Source organism: Cupressus sempervirens, chromosome 3 (genome assembly GCF_028749045.1).
Source record: "Cupressus sempervirens isolate cs-2001-9-10 chromosome 3, ASM2874904v1, whole genome shotgun sequence".
In the NCBI taxonomy this organism is placed as follows: Eukaryota; Viridiplantae; Streptophyta; class Pinopsida; order Cupressales; family Cupressaceae; genus Cupressus; species Cupressus sempervirens.
The window spans coordinates 1074275161-1074289770 of record NC_143120.1 but is presented as its reverse complement, the minus strand read 5'-3'; the positions used below and the strand labels follow the sequence as shown (position 1 = coordinate 1074289770).

Here is a 14610-nt window from a genome sequence, read left to right as displayed (position 1 = left end):
GTGCATTTTATTGTTGTGGTTTTGATTGGTTTTTTTAGTTTTAGAGTAGTTTCCAGGACTTGTAAAGCCATTTATAGCCTGGAAACCAGGTAATTTAGTAATAGATATATATTATGATGAATCCTTCTTCTCATGCTTTTGGTTTGGTTCAATTTTATGAAGAAATGAATAAGTTATGGGTATTTTGGTGAAAGTGGATGTTTGCAGATATGAGATTCGCTGAATATAGTCATGTTGCAGCATGTGGTGCGGACATATTTTGGAGAATAATGATCTATAATTATATTAATTGGAAATATATGTGAACTACCTTTCATTTACAACTGGTTTGAATCATTTTCATTTAGATTTGGGAAAGTTATGAAGATTTGAGTGAAAACTGGTTTTTAAATGCCTTCAATGGTGTTGCAGAAAAAGATTTGATATTATACAATGATTTATGAATGAGAAAAGAAAATAACTTATATATTTGGAAACTATACTTAGAAATGGATACTGAAGAATTGGTTTGGTATTATTTAAATTTATTTTGAGAAAGTTATTTGATTCCCTAGGAAGGGTTAATGGTTTGGCTCCTGATTTATGACAGAAAATATGGGTATTGGTTCAGAGTACATAATTTATAATCTGCTTCTTGGATTATTCTCAGATTTGGGTATGTTTTAGAATTACTAGTTTGGAACAATTCCTCCAAAGGGTTTTTCAAGAAGATATTTAGAACTAAAGTTATGAACAATGCAATCAGACATAGCAATCTGATTGTGTGAGTGAAGATGTTGTCTTTATTGGTGTATAATGTCAAGGTTCTTTGTTGTAATCTTTGAGATGTTCTTGGTTCCTTGAGGGTGTACCGGCCTATTGTGAATCCCTTGAGTTGAACTATGATTCCTTGAAGATAAATATAGAGGGCTCTGCATCACTCACCATGTAGCATTAATTCTAAGAAATATGAGTTTGACTCTCTTTCATAAGTGACTACTGATAAAGACATTGACCAAGTTCATATCTATGAAAACCAACTCGAAGTGGGTGAAACATGTAGTGTTAAGTTGGATAGGTCTGATCCAACTAGTGTCCTCAAGTCATCAGTTGCTAATGTTAGTACTCAAAGGCATTTGAACACACTTGTGGAAAAAGTCATCATAGGTCTAGAATTGTTGGTCTAAGCACTTAATGACTATATGTGAATGCAATCAAACTTGCCACTACTCTTTCACTCACACATCCTGAGTTTATAGACTAGAACCTTGATGCATCTAGTGAAATCCCCATGTTTCAAAATGACTATGCTCTCGCCTGCTACCTAAACACTGTCAAACCTATAATGTCTTCCACTAGTGAGTAGAGTGTGTACATGACTGAAGCTGACATCAAATATCTTATTCATACAATTAAAAACAAAAAATGCAAAAGGTCTGATGGTGAAAACCACATTGTGGTAGTATTGGAACCCAAAAAAGTCAAAACAAAAGATGTATCAAAAGGCAAAAACCTCTTTGAGGTGCCTGTAGATGAGATATTTGATGCACTTTCAAGTCACTTTCAATAGAGATAATTGGTGTTGATAGAGCTGACACAACCAATAAACCTAAGTATAGAAGAACATCCTCATATGATACATCTAGAATATTCACTATCTCCTAAAGAAAGGGAGGAATTCATCACCTTCTTCTGAGAGAAGAAGATCAATTTTGCTTGGACATATTCTGACACGCTAGGACTAGATGCTGATCTCATCATGAATCATTTGTCTATTGCACTACGCATTAAACCAGTTAAATAAAAACTTTAGAAAATGCATCCTAATGTTGTATTTCTTGTTAAAGTAGAATTGGAGAAACTTCAAAAAGTAGGATTCATTTGTGCAATTGATTATGTTGAGTGGATATCCTACATTGTCCCAGTCTCCAAGAATGATAAATCTATCAGAGTTTGTACTAACTTCTGTGATCTCAACTTAGCATGTGCTAAGGATAATTTTCCACTTCGTAACATTGATATGATAGTGGATATGATAGCAAGCTATGAGACGTACTCACTCATGGATGGGTTTTCTAGTTATAATTGGATCAAAATTGTGCTAGAAGAATAGGAGAAGACTACTTTTACATGTGCATGGGGAATCTTCTATTGGAATGTAATGCCATTTGACCTAAAAAATGTTGGTGCAACCTATCAAAGAGCGGTAACTACCATTTTCCATGAAATGTTCATTTGGTGTCACATTAGGAAAGTTTTTGGGATACATCATGTCTATGAAAGGAATTAAGGTGGACCCAGAGAAAGTTCAAGTAATTATGGACATGCCTCCATCTTGAAACATTAGCTAGATGAGAGGTCTATAAGGTAGACTCCAGTCTATTCATAGGTTCATCTCACAATTGGCAGATAGATCACAACCTTTTACAAAGACTTTACATAAGGAAGTGAAATTCAACTGGAGTCAGGATTGTGAGAAAAGGTTAACACAGATCAAACAATATCTTGCAAACCCACCAATCTTGATGCCTCCTATCTATGGGAAGCCTTTGATTTTGTACATTTCAGCAACTAAATCATCTTTGGGAATCTTGGTAGCTCAAGAGGACAATGATAACAAAGAGAGAGCTATTTACTACTTGAGTCACACACTAATCTCTTATGAGAGGAATTACAACATCATTGAGAAAGCTTGCCTCGTAGTTGTCTTTTCTTCCAAAAAGTTGAGACACTACATGCTTGCTCACACCACGTAGCTGGTGGCTAAGATAGATCCACTAAGGTGCTTTCTCAGTAAGGTGGCTCTCATAGGAAGATTGGCTAAATGGGTTACGATACTTAGTGAGTTTGACATTCAATATGTTGAACAAAAGGCTATGAAGGGATAGGTAATTATAGATCAACTAGCAGATGCACCTATGCAGACTCTCCTACCAATGAACATCAATTTCCTTGATGAGTACATTCTGACACTCACACACCAAATGTGGGTCATGTTCTTCGATAGGTCCTTCACACAACATGGATTTGGCACTAGATTACTTTTCATAATGCCAAAAAGATATTCATTACCCAAAGCATACAAGATTCTATTTCCTTGTACAAGCAACATTGCTGAAAATGAGGCTTTGATTAATGGCATGAAGATTGTGGCTAAATGGAGAGTGGATTAGTTAGATGTCTTTGGGGACTCTCAACTCATTATCAACTAGGTTAATCATGTGTATCAAAAAAAGGATGAGAAATTAATTCCTTACAATGACATGGTTGATGACTTGAAGAAGTATTTTTCACACATCACCTTCCAACAAATTCCTTGTGCAGATAAAAAAGTGGCTAATGCTATGGCTACTTTGGCCTCCTTGATATAGAAGCATGAAAATGATCTCTGACATGAGTTCTTGGTGGAAGCATTACCCTACCCAGCCTATGAAACCCCTAATTCCAAGATGATATGTTCTATTGTGGGACAAGAATCATCTTGCTACCATCACATCTATTCCTATCTCTGTAACCAAACTATTTTGAAAGGTCTAACAAAGAATGAGAAATGTTACCTTATCCATAATGCTTTGTGGTATGTCATTATTGTTGATGACCTATATAGGAGAGGTCTTGATGGAACACTCCTTAGGTTTTTAGAACTCAAAGAGTCCAAATGTGCACTAATTGATGTTCATGAGGGAATTTGTGGATGCCACTCAAATGGCTTGACACTAGCTTGTAAACTCATTAGAGCTGGTTACTATTGGCTTAAAATGGAGCAAGAGGCAATCAAGTATGCTAAGTCCTACAAGTAGTGCTAGCTCCATGGGAATCTAATTCACACTCTAGCTAGGGAGCTGATTCCATCTACTACAATGTGGCCATTTCAACAATGGGCCTTTGACTTGGTGTTTCAAATTCACCCAACCTCTTCTAATGGACATAAGTTCATTATCACAGCTATAGAGTACTTCATGAAGTTGGTAGATGTAGTACCTCTCACAATAGAAAATGGAAAATTTTTAGCTCTTTTTATCACAAACTACATCATTTGTAAGTATGGTGCACCATCCTCCATAATTACTAACAATGGAGGACAATTCAAAAACAAAGACCTCAAGAAACTATGTAAGAGATTCAAAATCACACAACATTGGTGTTCTATCTATTATCCCCAGGGTAATGGTTAGGCTAAGGCATCCAATAAGGTGATCCTCAAGATCCTCCATCACACAGTAAAAAGATCTGGGATGGACTGGCACCTCTAGATTAATCCAACCTTATGGGCATACAAGATAAGCATCAGGACTCCAATGGGTACAATTCCCTTTGCTTTGGTTTATGGAGTGGATGTTGTCCTTCCAATAGAGGTCGAGATTCCTACCTTCAAAATCTCTATGAAAGACCTTATTACTGATGAAGATTATAGGATAGCTCAGCTTCAAGAGCTAGTGCTACTAGATGAATGTCAACAAGTGGTGTTTGATCATCTATGAGCTTATCAGAAGTGAATGTCAAGAAGCTACAATTGGAAAGTTAGTCCATGTGACCTTGAATTGGGTGATATCCTCTTGAGAGAGAACCCTAAGAATCAACAAGAATGATTCCAAAAAGGAAAGTTTGAACCAAACTAGCTTGGTCCTTACATCATTACTATAGTGTATGGATCTGGTGCTTACCAAATTTCTATAGCTAAGGGAGAAGTACTTAAGGAATCTATCAACACTCTCCACCTAAAGTGGTTTTACAATTGATTTTATTATAGAAGCTCTTTGTACATACCTATATGTCTTGAAAAAAATCCTAAAAATTAGAAAATTTCACAAAAAAATTGTTACCCTAGTGAAAACCTAGCAATAGGTGCCTTGGTAACACCAAAAAAATTGAAAATTCCAAAAACTACAAAAAAATAAAAAAGGGAAAAATACAAAAAAATTGAAAAACAAGAAAAGTGCCATTGGTGAAAACTTGGAAACAGGCATCATGGTAGCAAAAAAAAAAAATTCGCCAAGAAGGTGAAAAGCTGGTAAACAGGCACCTCTTGTTACCAATGCTCCATCTTGCAGGACATCTTCTTTCTTCCTATATAGTTTCTTTCCTACATTTCCCACTTTTCGCTCATGTATCCATGGATTGAGTCTTGTCACAACTTAGTGGCATTGCCCTTTAGTGTCATAGAATCTCTTTCATGATAGTCACTTGTCATTTTGGCTGTGTCTACCTACTATCACTAGTGTCATTATTTTTGAGATTCTCCTCATAGAATCTCTTTCGTGACAGTCACTATTTGTTCTAACTATGTCTGCCTACTATTTCCAGTGTTAATCTTTTTAAGATTCTCCTCATAGAATCTCTTTCATGACAGTCACCAATTATTCTAGCTGTGTTTGCCTACTGTCACTAGGGTCACTCTTTTCAAGATTCTCCTCATAGAATCTCTTTCATAGTAGTCACTAGTCATTCTGGCTGTGTCTGCCTACTATCATCAATATCACTCTTTTTGAGATTCTCCTCATAGAATCTCTTTCATGATAGTCACCAGTCATTCTAGCTATGTTTTCCTATTGTTGCCAGTGTCACTCCTTTCAAGATTCTCTTGATAATATCTCTCTCACAATAGTCATCGGTTGTTTCAGCTGTGCTTGCATACTGTTGCTTAGGTCATGTTTCAAGATTCCTTGATGGAAGTTCTCTCTTGCATCAATCACTAGTCATTTTGGCTGTGTCTGTCTACTATCACTTGGTCCTCTTAGGTTCTTCACCTTGAAGATTCCTCCTTGACCTTAGTCACTAGTCATTCTAACTGTGTCTGCCTACTGTTGTCACCCTACTGAAGAGACTTCTGTCAAACATGTTCTGGACACTAACACTTGACATCAATCCCATGACAAACATTAAACTCAAAATGACATACTTGTTTGGATATGCTAAGCATTTTATTTGTTTGTTTTTCTTTTTGCTTTCATCATGTCTCCCTGAGAAACTTGATGATATCATTTTTGACTAGAGAAGTGATGATTGGGGGTATGGTCTTTTCTTTGTTTTCTATTTGTGGTTTAGTTTCAATAAGTTGACATATTCCTATAAGAGGGGTGTCCACTATAAGAACCTCCATCTTGTATTGGATGGTCAGGTGTACCTCGACTCTTTTTATACAAATATGTCAATAACATTGGCTCTTCTCCTTGTCTATTGGAGAGAACTCTTCATGCTGTAGTATATATTGATACTTCTCCTTGTCTATTGGAGTCAACTCTTCATGATATAGTATATATTGATACTTAGCATAAGATGAATCTCTTGTGTGTTTGGTGTGTCTATTATGCAAGCAACATTTTGGTCATCCTAACATTTATGTTTTGATGCTTATGTTAACTTACTACATCAAAAGTGATGAAAGTTTTGGTCATTTTGGCTTCTTATGACTTGAATAATTACATTTCATCTCGACAAACCTATAACAATATGTCATATTGATATTTCCATGGTTGCAATGTTAGTGGGAGTTGTATGATATATGGGATTTTATCCTATGCTCAGTGATGATAAATTGTAGAGACTTGGTAACCAGACCTAGGGTTGCATCTAGTTTAGGGTTGCATATCGCATAGGATTGCATTACTAGATTCAACATATGATTCAATGGAAAATCTACTTTTGTCTTTTGTGATGAGGCATTCTTGGTTTCCTCAATGAATCATGATTCTTCGTAGCTGCACAACATTTGATCCTTTGGTTCTTCCCCTCATGCTCCTCACTGAGATACCCGTCATTGTCAAACAAAAAACATGAAACACTACATGAGATATTAGTCCATTTACCTATACATTTCATTCATAAATCCATACATCCATCTCATATACATGAACAACTTGAAACAAACATGCATTCATACATCAACATGACATTTGCATCTCATAATCACAAGCATAAAACATCTCATGTACATCAAAGTAAAAACATAGACAATGACCATGACATGTACAAAATGATACTTAGCTCCAAGATTTCATATATATTGAAGAATGTGTCAGTACAAAAAATGAGCACTACTCAAGTGTTATTGATAAAAAATGATACAAAATGATCCTAGCACACCAATCAATACATAGCCAGAATCAAAATTAGACGTAAGAGCATCATATATCTAACTTTTTCCACTGCCCTGACCTCCTGGAGGAGGAGGAGGAGGAGGTGACATGTCTAGTCTCACTAGTGGGCATGCACCTCTAGAGTCTCTAGCATACTATGAAAAGTGAGGCACTTGCTCAGCCTCATTGAGCACCACTATCAAATAAGCTATGAAGTAATAGGCCACTTGGGCTAACTGTAGTCTTAGCTCATCCTATAGCATCTTTTCCCTCCACTCGGCTACTTGTACATGCTCCCACAACCTCTAGATCTCATGATCCCTCTCTGTAATCCACACATCCCTAACCACCACCTAAATCTATAGCTCTCCCAAATTTTAGAAGGCCTACCTAATCCTCTCCTTCACCTTCCTTAAGGAATCCGGAGGCCCTATAGTAGGTTGCTCCTCCATCTCATCATTAAGCATCTCAGGCTACTACTTAAGTGATTGCTCCTCCACCCGTGGCCTCTTTCATCGGCTCTACTCCCCACCACTACCACTAGCACCTAGATCAAATCCCATCTAACTTGGGGGAATTTGTACCTATCTAACCCTTTATCACACCTATGGTGGTGGACCTTGATGTGCCTATTGCTAGGATGCCTACTACTGTGGTACTTGTGCAACCATCCCAAAAGGATCTGTGAAATGTGGGAAGGGGTGGCTAATGAAATACGCTTGATATGATGATGTCATCCTTGCATCTAATACATCAGGGAGGTAATCCCACTGTGTTACAACTAGGTTGTGCACATCAATCATAGATTGCCTAGGATTTAACCTCACCGACTGACCCTGCTCCAAGTCAAAAGCACTATTGTGTTTCTGCCTGAATATCTCAAACACCATTGCTATGTCCAGTGGTCATTTTAGAACTTAGAGTGTTCAGTGCTATTGCAGAGTGGCTATTTATTTCAATCTAGCATATGTGAAGTACTCCTATGATATATCCTATTGTAAGCCACACTGTCTCCACACTTATGTGATGGGAATCTCTCAATGATATGTGTGTCATGGCCTAATAGTGGCCATGAGGAGAACATCCATCTCAACTCCCTCAGAGCATCATCTCAATCCTCGATCTCTCTCTAGGGCCACCATACGATGCAGATAAGGTCATCGAGATGGGTCCTCCAATACTCTGTCTTACCCAGACCTACCTAGGTAAGGTGCTCTCTATATTGACATATATAGGGCTCCATGGGCTCTTGGCTATCCTAAAAAATTGGTCTACAAATAGGAAGATGCTCCCAGGCCCAAATCTGTAGAACATATACTCTGACAGCCATACTCTTTAGCCCATGGTAAACAATCTCATGCATCTCATACAAAATATAGGTGAGCATGCACTGACCCCATCCAAATCACTCAGGTGAGTTGAGCATCGTCTACAACATAAACCACCACCCATACTCTAGTCTGTGATGTCCCCTGTCTGGTACTAGTAAGCAACTAATAAAAATAGCCAACACTAAAGCCAACCTATATGTCAGGCTGTATGTATGGACTATCTCATCCAAAGTGATGGCTTGCCTTATCACTAATTCTCTTTGGGATATGGCCCTCAATGCCTCTATGCCTACTCAGGGCACTGTATCATAAACCACTTGTGGTCTTTAGAATGGCATGCAGAGTATCTTATAGATATCCTCTGGGGTAATTGTCATGTCTCCCTATGGCATATGGAATGTGTTCATTTCTAAATGGAAACACTCCACCAGTGCTATTAAGAGGCCATGATTCACTAGCACTATTGGGAATTGACATAGAGAGATAAGACCCAATCTATCTATATGGGCCATATCTACATCATCGAGGCTCTACAATAGAGCTTTGTATGGTAGATAGTGGGACCTAAATGTGACATCATCGAAGACATCCTACACACATGAACAACAAAAACATGCAAATGGTCAGTACTCACTTGGAAATTCAAAATGACAACAAAATGAATGTAAATTCAAAGCTAAAACATCAAAACAGTCAGTTTAAATTTGCATATGATTCTAGATTTTTGTGTTAGAATGCATTTCATCGCACAAGAATTCATTTCTTCATGCGAGATTATGAATCTTCGCATGAGAAATCAAGTCCTTGTGTGAAGAAACATGATCTCGCACGAGAAACAAAAAGATCATGAGAAAAGTTTGCCCAAAATCTCACACTTCTCATGCAAGATTTCCCACCGATGCATGTGAAGAAACACCAGGATGGTGTATCTTTGTGCAAGAAAAGATTGGCTTTGTGTGAGGAAGGACAATCCCATGCGAGAACCGATTGACCAACTCCTAGAACATGCTAAAAATGTGCTGAAACTACCTCAAAATGCATGAAAAATGAAATGCAAGGCAAGATTATTGATCACTCACCGAAGGTTCATAGTCCATTGGTTGGCTGTGTCATTGGGAGCACTCAAAATGATGAAATCTCATAGAAACTGCCATCTTCCTCTCAGAGCTCTCCTATTCACTAAAGACAAAATGTACAAATGATTTTAAAATGACCCCTTGGGCCCTTATATAGGTTTTGACCTAATTTTCCAAAGTGCTCCGATTTGTACAAAAATTGCCCCTTAGTTAATTTGACCATCTTGAATCCCTTTTTGGGATCAAATTCAAAATCTAACACACCTAAATAGCCCAAAAACATGTTTTAAAATTTTGGGATTGACACGATCGAATGCTTATGAAATCCAATTTTTTTTTGATAATTTATGATTCTCAAAATCTTTTCAAATCAAAATTCATCATGTTTTCAAAAAAAGTCAATTGTAGTCAACTTTTGGTCAAACTTGGTCTTCTAGACCTTCAAATCATGCTGAATTGACTCTAAATTTTATTTTGATCATCCTGACCTCTTCTAAATTTTTCTAAATCTTGTATTTCTTCTATATCTCTCCACATACTGCTTACATCATATTTTTGGTATGTCATCTTTTGATTTCGCTCCCAAGGGGGTAGGATGAGTATATCATTGAACTAGAATTTTAAATCAATCTGAATCTTCATTGCTCAGGGAATTTTGTTCCCATCTTATGTCCTCACCATTTAGGGCATCTCATCACTAGGGGCATCTTGTTCCCATCTATCTAACATCTTTGTCATCTATTTCATCTTGTCATCAGTTGATCACACTTTATAGCAATTCTTATTAGAGTTTGATGGACAAATATCAGAATAATCAAAGTCCTGAATCTTGATGATCAAGCCCCATTTTGAGGATGGTTCTATGACTCATGATTGAATCTTTTTATTTATTGATCTAGGTATCTAGGTGTTCTATCTAGATCCCTTAAGGTTAATCTTCATTTTGGGGATAATCTTTAAAAGCTTATTTATCAATTCAGTATCTAGATGTTTTGTCTAGATCCTTAAAGGTTAAACTTCATTATGAAGAAAACCTTTAAAATGCTATCAATCTTGGGTATCTAGATGTTCTATCTGGATCCTTAAAGGTTAAACTTTTTTTTGAAGAAAACCTTTAAAATGCTTATCAATTTAGGTATCTAGGTGTTCTACTTGGATTCCTTAGGATTAAGCTCCATTTTGGAGATGGTGCTTAAAAGCTTATCAATTGGTCTCTATAACATCAACTTTAGAACCAATCTTATTTCCTAATCTACACATTACACTTTCTAATTTTCTTTGAATCAAACATGCTGCTCACACATTCATTCAAAGAGGGGTAAAATATAATACCCCAAAATTGGCTCATTGCCATGATCACCAATTCTGGTCTATTTCAATCAATCCTAAGTCCTATGTCAATAGGCAATTCTAGTTTTGATTCTCACTACTTGACCTAAGTGTCAAATGTAGAAAACCCTAAATCTACATTAATCAGATTATCTTTTTAATTCCTAAGTATTGATTCATATTAGTCACATTAAACCTATTGATTAAGATTTAATTTAATTTAAAGTATTTATAATTAAATTAAATTAAATTATCTCCTAAGGTTAATCTATTAAGGAATTAAAAATATTTAATTTAATAACTATGCTTATTTTAATTAATTGGATGTAATTATTCAATTAAATAGAAAAGGCATTTATGAGATCATATCTCATTTTATTAACCAATCTTATTTCCTGATATGTGTATTACACTTTCTGATTTTCTTTGAATTGAATGTATTGCTCGCACATTTTTTCAATGAGGGGAAAAATGTAATACTCTAAAATTGGGGTATTACCAAAAAATTTATTATCTCCACTCTATAATGTAGCCATTGTAAGATTGAATGGTCTTGCACCATTCTTGTGTATCTAAAGAGTTGAGATACTCCAATCTGTTTGATAGATTGTGATGCCCCCAGATCGTAAAGGAATATTCACACTAATAGTCTTCCTTAGAACTTCCTTTCCATTTGTATCACATAAAGAAAGGTTAGTGTGAAATTGTGATACCTAAATAAAGATGGGCGAGAAAAATGAATAACAGTAAGATACCTTCTGTTAACATCTCAATGTAGTTTTCAAAAGAGACTTAATTATTTTGAGATTATCAAATTGAAAAATGTAGCCAGGAGAACAAAAAAAAAGAACAAAGAGTTGTAACATGGTGGCTAGAATACAATTTCTTCTTTTATGTGAGTGGTTGTGTGAAGGAGAACAAAAGCTCCAAATTATGATTCCAAATATATATATCTTTCCATTCTCATAGTAATCAATGTAAAACTTCTCAACATGAACTTCAATTTAAAAACTAGCAATTGGTTTAGATAGAATCCCATTTGGAGTAAGTACATCCCCCATGATAAAATTCAAGCCTTAAGGAACTATAAATAAACTAGGGTAGCCCCCCATAGAGCTTAGAATTGACCCTACCATTATGAGCAAAAGAGCTGTATTTACACCAATACGTGCAAGCCTACCAACAAGCCCTTTGAATCCATACAGACTTGATTCACTGAAGAAGACCTGCAAGCCTCAAATTTTGAAAAAAAAAGATCATATTATCCATGGAATAAGAGCAAAAGAATTGGATGAATGCTATGAGATCATTTCTTCCAAATAATCAAAATCAGCTTACCTCATATCTTGAACCCATTAGAAGAACACCAAGGTCTTGAATATGAGCTTTGGAAAGTGATTCTGAAACTTCTAGTTTTAGGATATTGGATCTAGACTTCATGAATGCTGATAAGAAGGCTATAAATGTCCTAGGGAATCCTAATGCAAGTGCTGGTAAATGCCATTGTATGGCTATAGTACAGATCAATAGACTGTGCCTAGAATTGCAGTGACAGTTACTAGTTTTTATTAAGTTTTGAAGTAAATAGAGAAGTGTTTGTGGATTTTGTTGGATGGAATAGTGTGTATAGTGTTAATTCTTCCTTGTGCAAGCATTAAATTAGGTCTTTTCAAGTTTTTCAAGTGCTTTGTTTAATTCTTTCTAAGTAGACTGTGCTCTCCATCTAGTATCTATGATGTTATTATCATGAGACTGTAATTTGGAAGCATGTAATGTTAAAGTAATTCTAGAGAAGGTAGAATGGAAATTTTAAAGAAAGACAACATGTAAGCATCCCCTCATAATAAATAAAATGGCTTGAAAGCTTTTGGATATAATGATACAACTTTTTTTAGCGTTAACAATTTGGATCACACTCACATTTTTTCTCAAATACTAATGCTAGAAAACACTACATAGTTATATCCAAAAGCATTTGCCAATACTAGAAAACTATCCTTGCTTCCTCTATAGGTTGTATTGTGGATGTGCTATATTAAATCTCTCTCTTGAAGCACATGGGGGAAAAATTAGCTATAATTCATAAATTAAGTATGGCATGGAGTCCCTCTAGCATTGAACTTCTCAAAGATTTTCCTAATTGATGTCTTTGAGGATGTGAAAATTTTAAAAATAGACCATGACTAGAATAGCCCATTGCCAATCACAACAGATAAAGAATGTAAGTAAATCAAAATTTTCAAACCAACACCAAGTCTTTCAACCATTCAACCTTTGAGCTGAGATCTTTCAATGCCAAACATTAACACTTAACTCATTTAAACACATAATGAAACCAACATCATATGAGGAGTACATTACAACATCACTAGACTAATTTCTATTGCCTAATGATCTACATGTTGCCAGACATTGAAGCTATTGGTACAAAGCAATGAGATATTAAAATTTTTATCTAGGAGAGAAAATCAAATAAAAATAGCAAATGATTATCTTAACTTACCATCTACGACTATGCAATGAACTTGTGCCAAGCATTTTCTAGCCTTAATTTTGACATAAATTCCCACCAAACATAATGCAAATACAACTCCACCAACTACTTCGCATGCTATGGTTATTGTCAATTTTTTTACCTTGCCTATAGAATAGAACACTTGCCTTTAATAATAATCCCAATAATAGGTTAATTTGTAAAATTATGGGTATCTTAATTTGACATAAAGACAACCTAATTAAAAATGCACCTCTATTTCATGTTAGGAAACTTACTTCCATTTTTATTAAATGCTTATTTAATAGTAAAGTGATTGAATCATATACAAATGATAAATGGGCATTCATTGGTGGAAATAAAGTAAAGCATTATATTACTCTTTGTGAACCAAGCTTTAAAGGAATGTATAGGATTATAAGATCATTTGTTGAACCCAAAATAAAGAGTAGTATGATAGATACTAGTTCTTAAAGATCTCTATCTTTCATAGTCTATATTATTAGAAAAATATCTCTTGGTAATATATTTTATAGAGTGTCTAAATCTAATAGTCTTAGATAACCCTAAAGAGCACTCAAGTATAAGTGACAAACTAGCCAAAAGTGTGTTGTACATAACAAGCATACATAGACTATGCCACTGTGAAAATGAGAATTAACATGGCTGAAGTTTTGAACATACATAAATTAGAGAAAAGAAACTGAATACAAATTAATAAGGAAAGATGAATCATCACATAGTTGAAATTATAGTTCATAAAGTTTTGGCTTGTCTAAACCAGTATATAAGATTAAGTAATCAGACACACAAAGAGCAGCTCAAGAGTTTCTTAAAAAGCTGAAATCAAGACACATAACTATTTGAATTTTGACTACAATGCTCGAATCCAATCTTATTTAGTGCCTGATCACAACATTTTTCCAAAGTAGAAAAATTAAAATAGGTAGCCTAGATAACATGAAAGTGAGAAAATCAGAAGGTACATTCTGGGTGCACACATGGCAAAAATCAAAGTGAGCCCCAGTCTTTTATACAACATCTCAATCACTAAATTAGTTAGTTCCAACTTCCACATATCAATGGATATTCACCGTCAAATGCATCAAAGATTAGGAGAGGGTTAAGGTTGCAAGTATTTACCAAATAGTCTTTGTGTGCTAGAAAATGTGACCTATTAGGAGTACAAATTAACAAACAAACATTAGTTAAAAATGTCAAATATGCATCAAAGACTCATCAAAATGAAAGAACATTAGCTAACTAATGCTTGCTTTAGTTTTGAAACTCTAAGCAACCAACAAACAAAATCCTTTGGCCACCTC

The 14610-nt window shown here is 35.4% G+C and overlaps 1 pseudogene; it reads right to left on the bottom strand.

Moving 5' to 3' along the window:
* Window positions 1-12231, bottom strand: part of LOC149570471 (cytochrome c biogenesis protein CCS1, chloroplastic-like) — a 118962-nt pseudogene extending 106731 nt beyond the window's left edge.
* Window positions 12232-14610: the final 2379 nt, after the last annotated feature.